Here is an 11,405-nt window from a genome sequence, read left to right on the forward strand (position 1 = left end):
AGATACCTCTTGCCATACCTTAGCAACAAATAGTTACTATAATTTACTGGGATGATTTTTTTTCCTTAGATTTCCCAGTACACATGTAATATTATGGCCAGTGGCCGGCTGTTTGATGATACATTCTGGCTGTGAATATGGATGGAATCTACCGGAGAACCAGGTGCCTTGTAAGAAGGCAGCGATTGCGATCACCATTTTGAACACGTGTCAATAGCGTGAAGTGCCTCATGATCTCTGCAAAGTGAGGAAAACGTCACTGGGGTAATTTTAGATCCTGTGGCAGACATTCACTGCTTGCGGTTGTGAGGCGTCTTACAACGCCTCCCTCTGTCTCCTGTGTGTCAGTGAGACCCCACATGACCCACCGGGGGTGGCACCCAGGCCCAGCCTCCCGGATGCCAAGTGGCTGCAGGCAGTACAACCTTTTCAAGAGCCTCAAGATGGCTTGATGCGCAGCTTAGCGTCTGACCCTGGCTGTCTGGGAGATATTTCTACAATCTTACACCTTTTGAAGAGCTACTTTTCTGCTTCAACTAATTACATTCTATTCTCTTGTTTGTAAATAGGAACAAAGAATGGTATTTTTAAATGTGAAACAGTTAACCTGTATTTATTATCTTCTGCGCAAAACATTGGAGCTTATTTTGCAAAATGTGCCCTGCGAAACGTTAGTGTCAGATGAATTGGCAGAGGTTTAAAATGCAGATTTTCAGGCCTTCCCAGAGCCCCTGAGTCAGGGTCTGGGTGCAGCCCAGAACTCTGTATTTTTCAAATAAGTGTGCCAGTTGCTTCCCATGTAAACTGAAAATGATATGAAAGGGGATAAGATAGCTTTCTTATCAACAGTGAATTCAAATATATGCACTCTTCCCTGCTGGACAGACAGAAGGATCTACATATCTACATCTCTGTCTCTATCTGTCTCGAGAGAACAAGAGAATATGAGAAGAGAGAATTATTTTTTTTAATTTTCTTTAATGTTTATTATTTTTGAGAGAGAGAGAGACAGAGAGACAGAGAGCAAGCAGGGGAGGAGCAGAGAGAGGAAGAGACACAGAACCTGAAACAGGCTCCAGGCTCCGAGCTGTCAGCACAGAGCCCGACGCGGGGCTCAAACTCACTGACTGCGAGATCATGATCTGAGCTGAAGTCGGCCGCCCAACCGACTGAGCCACCCAGGCGCCCTGAGATAATTATTTTTATACCGATAATACAGTTTAGAGAAATGAACGGTGTGGCTTTGGTTTAAGACGGCCAGATGAACATGGGTATTTATCTTCTTTTCTTTTTGGTTTCCCCTGAAATGATAGTTGAGGAATACACTTAGGATAAACCTCCAACCGCAGAGAGCAGGCTGTTTGGTCAGATGCCCGGGAGACACGGGTGGGGCAGCAGCAAGGGGTGTGCCTGGGGAGGGCTGGCCACAAGGGTGCCCCGGGGCCCTAGCAAGACACCAGCTGGTCCCAAGCAGAGCAGCCCTGGGGGCGGAGGACACAGAAGCAGGAAGCTGGGCAGGGACAGACTGGAGGTCTGAGCGGACAGACCTCCCTCCAGCCTGTCCTTCTTCGTGTGAGGAAAGGCCCGGCCAATCTTGCTGCATGTTGGGGAGCAGGAACGGCACATGTGGGCGTCAGCTCCCGCCTGAAGGCCCCTCATCTCGGCACTAAAGTCCCTGCTTCCTCCGACGGCCCTGGACAGAGAGCCTCAGGCAAGCCGCCTCGACCAGTGACCTGGGCCCCGTTAAGCCAGCCTGGCGCTGTGACTGATGCAGGAGGGTTACCTGGATCCGGAGAACGATTACAAGTGTAGCATTCCAGCCAGACAACGATGATGTATGTCAGGGCGTAACGAGCAAGGTGAATGGTGCAGTCGAAGTCTGAAGGCACCTGGAGGGGCTGAGCCCCAATGCTGGGCCTGCCGGGGGCTGAGCCCCAATGCGGGGCCTGCCAGGGACTGAGCCCCGCTGCGGGGCCTGCCGGGGACTGAGCCCCAATGCTGAGCCTGCCGGGGGCTGAGCCCCGCTGCTGGGCCTGCCGGGGGCTGAGCCCCAATGCTGGGCCTGCCGGGGACTGAGCCCCGCTGCAGGGCCTGCAAGGGGCTGAGCCCCAATGCTGGGCCTGCCGGGGGCTGAGCCCCAATGCTGGGCCTGCCGGGGGCTGAGCCCCAATGCTGGGCCTGCCAGGGACTGAGCCCCAATGCTGGGCTTGCCGGGGACTGAGCCCCGCTGCGGGGCCTGCCGGGGGCTGAGCCCCAATGCTGGGCCTGCCGGGGACTGAGCCCCGCTGCGGGGCCTGCAGGGGACTGAGCCCCGCTGCTGGGCCTGCCGGGGACTGAGCCCCGCTGCTGGGCCTGCCGGGGACTGAGCCCCAATGCTGGGCCTGCCGGGGACTGAGCCCCAATGCTGGGCCTGCCGGGGACTGAGCCCCGCTGCGGGGCCTGCCGGGGACTGAGCCCCAATGCTGGGCTTGCCGGGGACTGAGCCCCGCTGCGGGGCCTGCCGGGGGCTGAGCCCCAATGCTGGGCCTGCCGGGGGCTGAGCCCCGCTGCAGGGCCTGCCGGGGGCTGAGCCCCAATGCTGGGCCTGCCGGGGACTGAGCCCCGCTGCGGGGCCTGCCGGGGGCTGAGCCCCAATGCTGGGCCTGCCGGGGGCTGAGCCCCAATGCTGGGCCTGCCGGGGGCTGAGCCCCACTGTGGGGCCTGCCGGGGGCTGAGCCCCAATGCTGGGCCTGCCGGGGACTGAGCCCCGCTGCGGGGCCTGCCGGGGGCTGAGCCCCAATGCTGGGCCTGCCGGGGGCTGAGCCCCGCTGCGGGGCCTGCCGGGGGCTGAGACCCACTGCCAGTTCCCCAGCCATGAACACTCACAGGTGTGTGCTACACACAAATGGCTGTGCTGAGCTAGAGACAGATGCTCCTTCATTCAGCAAACACTTATGTGGTGCCCTGTTCTGGGGACTGGCGTGCTAATGAGAAGGAACGATGATAAACAGGTAAATACAAAATGTGTCAGACGGTGAAATGCCGTGAGCACAGAAACGGAGGGGTGTGTGCAATTTGACATGGGGTCACAGGGTCTCCATCACAGCTCGAGTCACGTGTGTGATGATTTTCTGTGCTTGCAGACATGAAGATCCGGTCCTGGAGCCTTAATGACATCTTCTTGCTGCCTTAAGGAGCCAGTAGCAGGACTGAAACTTCCTTCTGTGAGTCTTAACAAGAGATGTATCACTTGGGAGCGACGCGGTGAGTTTGTCCAGGAAGATGTCACAGGGACTGGAGGGTGACACAGTGCACGCTCCGGCTATGTCGCCCCCGGGGTCAGAAAGTGAGCTGGCGAGTGCTCGTAGGGGGTCAGCGCACGGGCGCCACAGGGCTCCCACGTCCTCACTGCCAGCTCTGCCCCTTTTCTGACCCGGGGACAACACAGATCTTTTGTGCTTGTAGAACATCTGGAATTTAATTCACATGGAGAAGACACACATTTAGGCCACATTCAGTTTAGGGGCTTGTTGGACAGTCAGCTGCTGAGCCTCAGCAACTCGTGGAGAATTTGACTGAAAGTAGCATTTAGTGCAGTTCAAAACTGCCTGATGCCCCTCCACTTAAATGAGTCCAGAGAAAACAGAAAAAGCACAAAGTACAGCTGAGGCCCAGGGTCAGGAGGAGAAAGACAATGTGTTTTTGTTCCTCTGGGCAGGGCTGTGGGTGAGCCTCTCCCTCCTCTGTGACCAGGTCCCGGCGACGCCTCCCTCCTCTGTGACCAGGTCTGGGTGAGCCAGCCCTCAGGCGGGGGCTGCAGCCAGGCTGGAACCTGCTTCTCCCTCAGAACCTCTTCTCGCCCTGAAGGGTGTCCAGAGGTGGGTTCGCTGCGTGGCCAGGGAAGTACGTACTCCCAGCTTTCCCGCGAGTGTCCGTCCCTCACACTAAAAAACACTAGTCTGTCTGCAGCCTGGCAGCCCACCCGGGGTGGGGGGTCCCGCTCGCCTCTTCCCACCACCCGGCCCCTTCCTTCCCCCGCAGAGGCCTCTCTGACCCCGAGCCTGCTGCTTCCCCAGGATGGCTACCTGAATCTCGCACAGACGTCACTTTGGTTTCCATTCACAGCTTTTATTCCTAAGTGCATTTGTTTAGCATTTACTTGAGTTTTCCCCTTGTGCTTTATGAAAAGGATGTTTTTGAATTTAGGGGAGGAGAAAGAAGGACAAATAACTATTTTTCGCACATAAAAGTGAGGTCATCCAATGCGAATCTCATTGTCAGTTTCTGCCCCAAGTAGCTCGTGCGGATGCAGTCAACGCATGGCAGAAAATGGCCCCTTCCTGCTGTTCAATTTAGTGAGCAGGTACAAGGTATGCTTCCCTAGGCCAGTAATCTCTGAAGAGCAGAGTGACCCTTTGGGGTGTGCAGGGAGCAGGTCCAAACCATCAGAGCACCTCTTTGTTCGTATTTCCGGCCCCTCAGGTTTCACCCCAGGTGCGCACGTGTGTTACAAAGGACGCCGTGTTCAATTCAGCTTGCACACGCAAGTGCCCACAGCTTGGGGTTGCCTGGTGAAGACCTCTGATGAGGCATGCACTCGGAAAAGCCTTCTGGTTACTCTTTCTAGACTGTGCACGTCAAGAGCAAGAATGTATCTGTTTTGTTTTCTGTAGGCTCCGTGTTTGGCTGGATACTGGAGCGTAAGAGACACGCCATAACTATTTCTGAATGATTGGATCAATGTCTGCACCAACGTAGACATTTTTAGACTTTTAATTCTTTTCAAATCAAAACCACTTGCATAGGTGATATTGAAAGTGCTACCCCAATATAAGAAGCTATTTAAATAGCATCATAATGGTTATCACAGAAAGGTTATCCAACTGGCCTAATTAATCAAATTAGCAGTTAGTATGCCAAGAGGAGGGTTCTCTCTGTTTGGGACTACCAGAAAGTGCTTACTCAAAAGATACTATATGCCCCGATTTTTGTATTTGTCACTGTACCCTGCACCGATACTGAATGAATACTGAGGGTCTAAATGATGGCTTATGCTTTGCATATTATCTAATAGACTTCAAACGGGCTTCTGACTCCTCACTGAACAGATATTCACACAGTGGGAGTGGTCGGTGTTCAAGGAGTATGTCCCTTCACCAGCCACCCTCATCTGAGAGCGTAGTAGGAAACTTAGATCCAGATTGGCTGAGGAAACTGGATGTCCCTAAACCACCCGTCTCTGGTCTGAAACACCGAAAAGCGCAGCGAGCAAAGAGCGTGTGGAGCTGTGCACATCATGTCAGTGGGAAGGAGCCTGGGTGTGAAGGGGGACGAGGTCCACGTCTTCCGAGCTGGCCCGTCTCAGGTTCGGGTCACAGCCCCCGCAGAGGTCGTCACACTCAAGCCCGGTGTGGGTCCCTGGGCCACTAATTAGCTTCTGACCCTGCTGAGCAGCTAACCCTCTTGGGCCTCTACTGTGGAATAAGAAAGTGAAATCAGAAGTCCTCTTAGGACCCATTCATCTCCATGCAAATTCAGCTGCATCGTCGGATGACTCATCACTCACTCAAGTAAATGGCATTTTTCACTTTTTAACTAAATAACCTTCTGTTCTAGTCAGACCTGTCAACCCACACACGACGGGAGGCTTTAGTGTAACTGACTTGCGTACTGGGACTGACAAAACCAGAGTGGTGACCGTCAGCCCCGCGGTGGGAAGCTCCTGCTGCCAGAAGGCCCTGGAGGGCCCTCTGGGCATGAGATCTGGACTCTTGCCTGTCCCATGGGGCCACCAAGGCCTGCGTGTGCAAGCAAGAGGGTGGGAATGGCCTGGGCAGGGGGGCGGCTGGGGCTGCAGAAGAGAGCCCTCCTCTTGGGTGCAGGCAGCTTCTAGAAGCACTTCTGCGTGGCCTCCATCACGTGGTTCAGGTTAGGAACTGCTGTGAGATGTCAACTGAGTCAGAGCCCACGGCAAATTGCACCAGACTGGTGCCTGACCCCGTCCGTGTCAGGGCAAGGGGACGCATCTCTGTCATTTGGACAAAACGTTTTCTCATCTTTGTGAAAAAGAAATTTCTTTTTGGCTTTTTATCCTCTAAGGTTCAAGTTTCCTACTGCCTTGCAACTTATCCGCTTGTTTTGGAAGAGAGAAACCCTCACGTTGGAATCTAAGTCATGGCTGCAATAGTGATAATCCGAGGAGAAAAAGACTAAGGAACCTAATTTTTATATTGTTTTCAGAAAAGGACAACAAACAGATGCCTGTGGAATCTGCTGTGAGGCTTGTTTCAAGGAGCAGGTCTAACAAAATGTGAGCCCTCTCCTGCCTCTCTGAGGAAGACCCACCCGGTGGCAGGTGGTGTTGGGCACAGGCTGCCGTGTAAATCAGAGAGGAGGCGTGTGGCCGATAGGAAGGGTCGGGTGGCCCTGCGCCTGGCACCCTCCGATGTCCTTGTTTAGCGAACGCCGATTAGACGAGCCGTGTTTCACGTGAGCCTCCTGCCCTCACCTGTGGGACGTGATCACGGGCACGACCCGGGGACGCGGCACAGCTAGAGCAGTTTCTCTCGCCGGCAACAAAATGCGAGGATACGGTCCTTAGCCACCAGATTCAAGATTCAAAAAAAAACGTGAGCTTTTCATCGAGAAAGATATTGTTAGCCTCCGTTCATCTTGCTTGCTGGTTTTCTCTCCTCCTCTGGCACCAAATAAAGGCAAAATCGTACCATCAGTTCTGCCGGCAGGGCCACTGGCCACTTCCTTGGCATCTGGCCGAATTACTTACGCATCACTGCTGCTAGAATTTTTCATCTTCCCCACAGTGGCTTAGGAAGTGACAGAAAAAGCACTAGGGTATAAACAGCCCGCACTGTGTTTGCAGGGAGGTTGGAGAAAGGCCAGCCTCGCCCTGGGCCCTGACACAGCATCGCTTGACTTGACCCAGCATAATCCAGGCTGCTCATGGACACATGCAATCAATGCAGAACGTGCTGGTTATGAGAGCGTGATTAAAGTCTGGGTTTTGCTTTAGGTCGGACTTGGGCTGCTCTCCAGGGGCACTGAGCATCTCACCAAAGGCAGGCGAGGCTGCTCACTCCGTCTTGCACAGAAATTCTCCATGTCTCAGTGAAGGAGAAATCTCCGAGTAACACAGTGTTTAAATTTTTAATAAGTAGAATCCAGGTGGGAAATCCAACCCCCACTGCTCCGGCCTGGACACTGCACTGCGGGTGCTGCTGCTGCTGCTGGAGTCAAGGGTCTGTGAGCCAACCAGCTGGGAAGACGTGCAGCACGGCAGTGGGGCTGCTCTGGGGACGGAGGGCTGGCGCCGTGGGTGGGTGCTGGGGGTTCTTGCCACACCATGCAGTATCTTGTGAATTCCATGCCACGGACAGTTTAAAAAAGTTTGCTTCGTTTTTTTTTCTAATAAAAGAAAGAAAAAGGAGTTTATACGCTCTTGAGACTAGCATTCCCAAAGTTTTCTATAAACTTGGGTGACTCTCTTTTCCCGTTTGCAGAACATATAAAAGAAAGAAACACAGGCAGAAAATGATTGTCTCAGTTTCCTGTTTCTCTGCTCAGAAGTCATTTGTCCTGTGGGCCTGGGGGTAATACATATCTGTTCCCAGGACAAGCAGACATCTTTGGACTTCAGCCAGCAACCTGGACGACCACGCCCTCCCATCCTCCTTTGTTCATCCCGGCTGTTTCTCCAGGTGGGGCTTCACACTGGGATGCGTGCTCTGGCCATCAAGAGCCGTACTTAGTCTACCTGCGGGCCCAAAGTGGATACCATCTTCCTGTTGATAGGTTCCAACTAAAGGATGCTGATCACTTGTTATGGGAGACTCATAGGATGTAGATGAGACCCAGCCACCGGAGACAAACACGTGGCTCCTTCAAAGCCACGTCATTCTGTTGAAGTGTCAGTCAGAAGCCCCACACGTTGCTGAGAGAGGCCAGAGCAGGACCGAAAGCAGAGCAGGTCGTCTGGAAGACAAGCCTCTGAACCTCTTCCGCACACTATGGAGACACCACAGGGAGAACCCTGAGGGCACACAGCAGCTCTGAGCCCCTGTAGATGCGATCCAACCTCACTGCACTTGTGCTTGGCTGGTGCTGGGCACAGGACCCCCGGAGAAGCAGAAGAATTCACCCCACGGGCACAGTGGCTGGAGCCCACAGCCCTGTGTGCACCCGGAGCCACCTGTCGCCGAAGCTTTAAGTGAGGAATATCATAAATTGTATAATGTACACTTTCCGTAGAACGTTTTCTTATATTTATATACAAATTTAAACTGATAAAGTAAAAGGTGGTTTATAGAAACTTCATTTAAGTAATACATGCAAATACTTGTATCATTTCCAAAGGAAATCGTGCTCTCGTTCACGTGCAGATGTCAGACCTTCTGTTTGGCTGCAGTACGATGTGGTCTGTCCATGATCATACAGACACGTGTCACAGACTCCTAGGTTCGCTGCTAACAGACAACATGGGCAGGTCTCTTGTCCTCTGCATTTGTGGGTTGGAAATGTGTACACACGTCCCAACCCCAGGTAGGTCGTGAGAAAAGGTTGGCTGAAATGTGTGGGGTCAATCTCTCAATACTCATTTCTCAGGGGTTTATGTTCCCGGATCCAAGATGGCCATGAGCGTAACTGCACGTTCACCTAGGACAGAGGAGGGAGCAAGGCTGGGGCGGTGGGGTGCTGGCTTTTGGGTCAGCATCCCAGGGTGTTCTGGGCCATAGCCTGGCTGTGTGACCTTCAGCAAGTTTTAAGTTCCCAGTTTCCTCCTCTATAAAGTAGGAGCAACATCCCTATCACATAGGGTTATTGTGAGTGGTAGCCCACGAATGAAAAATGATGAACACGGTCTCTGATGTAAGGATGGTTAATGCTAATTTATCCTCTTTTTCAACATAACTCATAGGTTGGTGTTTCTCAGGAAGGCTGAAAATTGTTTCAAAAAACAAAAAATATATTAAGAATCTAAAATAGTATTATTTTTTACATATTAAGATAGATTTACTTTAGGGGCACCTGGGTGGCTGAGTCAGTTAAACATCCAACTTTGGCTGAGGTCATGATCTCACGGTTTGTGGGTTGGAGCCCCACGTCAGGCTCTGTGCTGATAGCTCGGGGACTGGAGCTTGCTTCAGATTCTGTGTCTCCCCCTATCTCTGCCCCTCCCCTGGTCATGCTCTGCCTCTCAGTAATAAATAAACGTTAATAAAATAGATTTATTTGGATCTAAAACAACAAGATTAGAACACATTCTGCCCCTTTAAAAAGGGGAAGTGCTTCTGTCACACCCGTGTCCCCTGCAGGAGAGGCCGGGCAACTATGGGTGAGGCACCTGGCAGGTTGAGAGCTGGCTGTTATCAGCACCATCTAAGAAGGCTGACAGGTCCAGACAACACTGTGGCTGATCCAGAATACTCTGGGTCCTGACCCTCAGCATGGGAAAGAAGAGGAGCTTAGCATGTGATGTTTGATTTTCAAATCCCAAGAAGCAAAGAAGAAAGAGTAACATGTTGCTACTTTGGGATATTGGGGAAAACCGATGAGAATCCCAGCGTGGAGGGAATTACTGTAAGGTGTCTCTTTTGAAGGGGACTGGGAGCCCTAGGAAGCTGTGTCTCTAGCTGTGGGACATGAAGAGTGACGGCATTTGGCTCACGTCCCGTGGGCCAAGCCTGGGGAGTGCCAGCACCCATCGCTCGTACCTGCCCCTCACCAGGCACTTCCACTGGACCCCAGGGATGTGCTCAGAGGTCCTCGAATTGGATACTTGTGGGTCTCCTTGTGCTTCATCGCTGGCCACCGTGGACCTTTGTTTTTTCAAATCACAGCACCAGGGGCCTCATAGGTTGGTTCCATGAGTTTCAGCCAGAATTCTCAGGTTCTAATGGTCAGCGCTTCATGGGAAGGACCTATGAGGCCGCTTCTCGATTGGGTGACAGTGACAGGGAAGCCATCTCATAGGTCTTTCAGTTATGAAGCTGCATGAGATGTTTGTCATGAAAGGGCGACCAGACCTCTGTCTTACCATGGGGTGCCACACTCTGGTTCCTCCCACGCTCTTCCTGTGTCCAAGGCTGGGGAGAAGCAATTACATTTCAGAAGAGAAGCCTTTAGAGCCCTAAAGGAACCATAAAACCTCCAGTCTAGTCATTTAGAACCAGCGGTTTTGGGGTCCCAGGGATACTCAGAGTTTTTGGCGGGGGTGGGAGTTCATGGCGGTTCCACTGCTGACACAGTGTGCCACTTCTAGTCTGGAACCAGGACTGCGATGCCAGTATGAAAAAGCCATCTAACTTGAGAAATCTGTGGTGATTCGTGTGAAGGATGAAGTATTTTTGTTTCTATCCTCTGCACTTCCCAGAGTCCACATTTGTCTAATATGCCAACTGTCATTCCCTAAATCTTAAAAAGAAATGGAGGAAGAAAAAGGTGTTCAGAAAAGGGCGAACCACATGAGTGAGGGAGTGGAAAATGGCATCGAGGAATGTGACAGTCCGGCTCAGAAGACAGTATGCCATTGGGAATCTCTTTTGCTTTAAATTAAGCTTTCGTTTTCTTTGTGCTGTTGGTTGTTGACTAACCATGAGTTCTCACACTCTTTATAAGCTTTGCAGCTCAGTCTTTTGCTCCTAGCACTAGACTCTAAAAATGGTGTTAACTGACCCTACTTGTCTAAGGGAAATTGTGACTACCTTCCGTCCTTATGTGCGTGTCTCCAGACTTTCCAGAGTTACATAAGTAATTAGCAACTTCAGAACAGAATCAATGAAGGTAAATATGAAAAACAATCTCTGGTTACTAATTCTGGCTTAGGTCCTAGAGTTCGGTGGTTGTGCCCAACAGCTATCACGAGTAGATGGATGGAGTGCAAGCCCTTCCCAGAGCCAAGCCACCTCTGTCTTGCAACACGCAACTCAATGTTTCCAGATGTTCTGAGTTTCACGGTTTGTGGATTCAGGGCCTAGAAGCCAGAAATCTTATTTTCCACACCCTTGGGATGCCTCCTGCTGAAACTGGAACTCAGAGTCTCTAATTGTGACAGGTCCAAGACAACAATTCTATGACTCAGGTAAGGAGTGATGATGGCATGTGTTCTCCATCTTGGCCATGTCTACCCTGATGTTCTTTTAGAAGGTCCTGTGAACACAGTGTTGAACTGTTAAGTTTTGAACTCTCATGACTCAAAAGAAAAACCATATCTGTTTATTTTTGTTCAATTTTGCAAGTTTTATATAGAGTTCCCATAAATAAAACTTTGTGTTTTGAGAATGTGAGGGCATGAAAACAGATACAGTTTAGCCAAAAGCAGTACCTAATATTCTAGTCTCCTGGGTTGTTTATTAGGGACCCTGAATTTTACACTAGAAAATAATTTAGGGTTCCAAAAGGTTACTAAATTG

General features: G+C 51.6%; 1 long non-coding RNA gene across 1 annotated transcript; it reads left to right on the forward strand.

Annotated features, from left to right (window-relative positions):
• The first annotated feature begins 3,782 nt into the window (after window positions 1-3,782).
• Window positions 3,783-8,234, forward strand: LOC147582175 (uncharacterized). The gene is made up of 2 exons (XR_015248814.1): window positions 3,783-3,882; window positions 6,079-8,234. It is a non-coding gene; the product is annotated as an uncharacterized LOC147582175 (long non-coding RNA).
• The last annotated feature ends 3,171 nt before the right edge of the window (window positions 8,235-11,405 follow it).

This window comes from Puma concolor, chromosome A3 (genome assembly GCF_028749965.1).
Source record: "Puma concolor isolate L17-30 chromosome A3, mPumCon1.1.hap2, whole genome shotgun sequence".
Taxonomy (NCBI): Eukaryota; Metazoa; Chordata; class Mammalia; order Carnivora; family Felidae; genus Puma; species Puma concolor.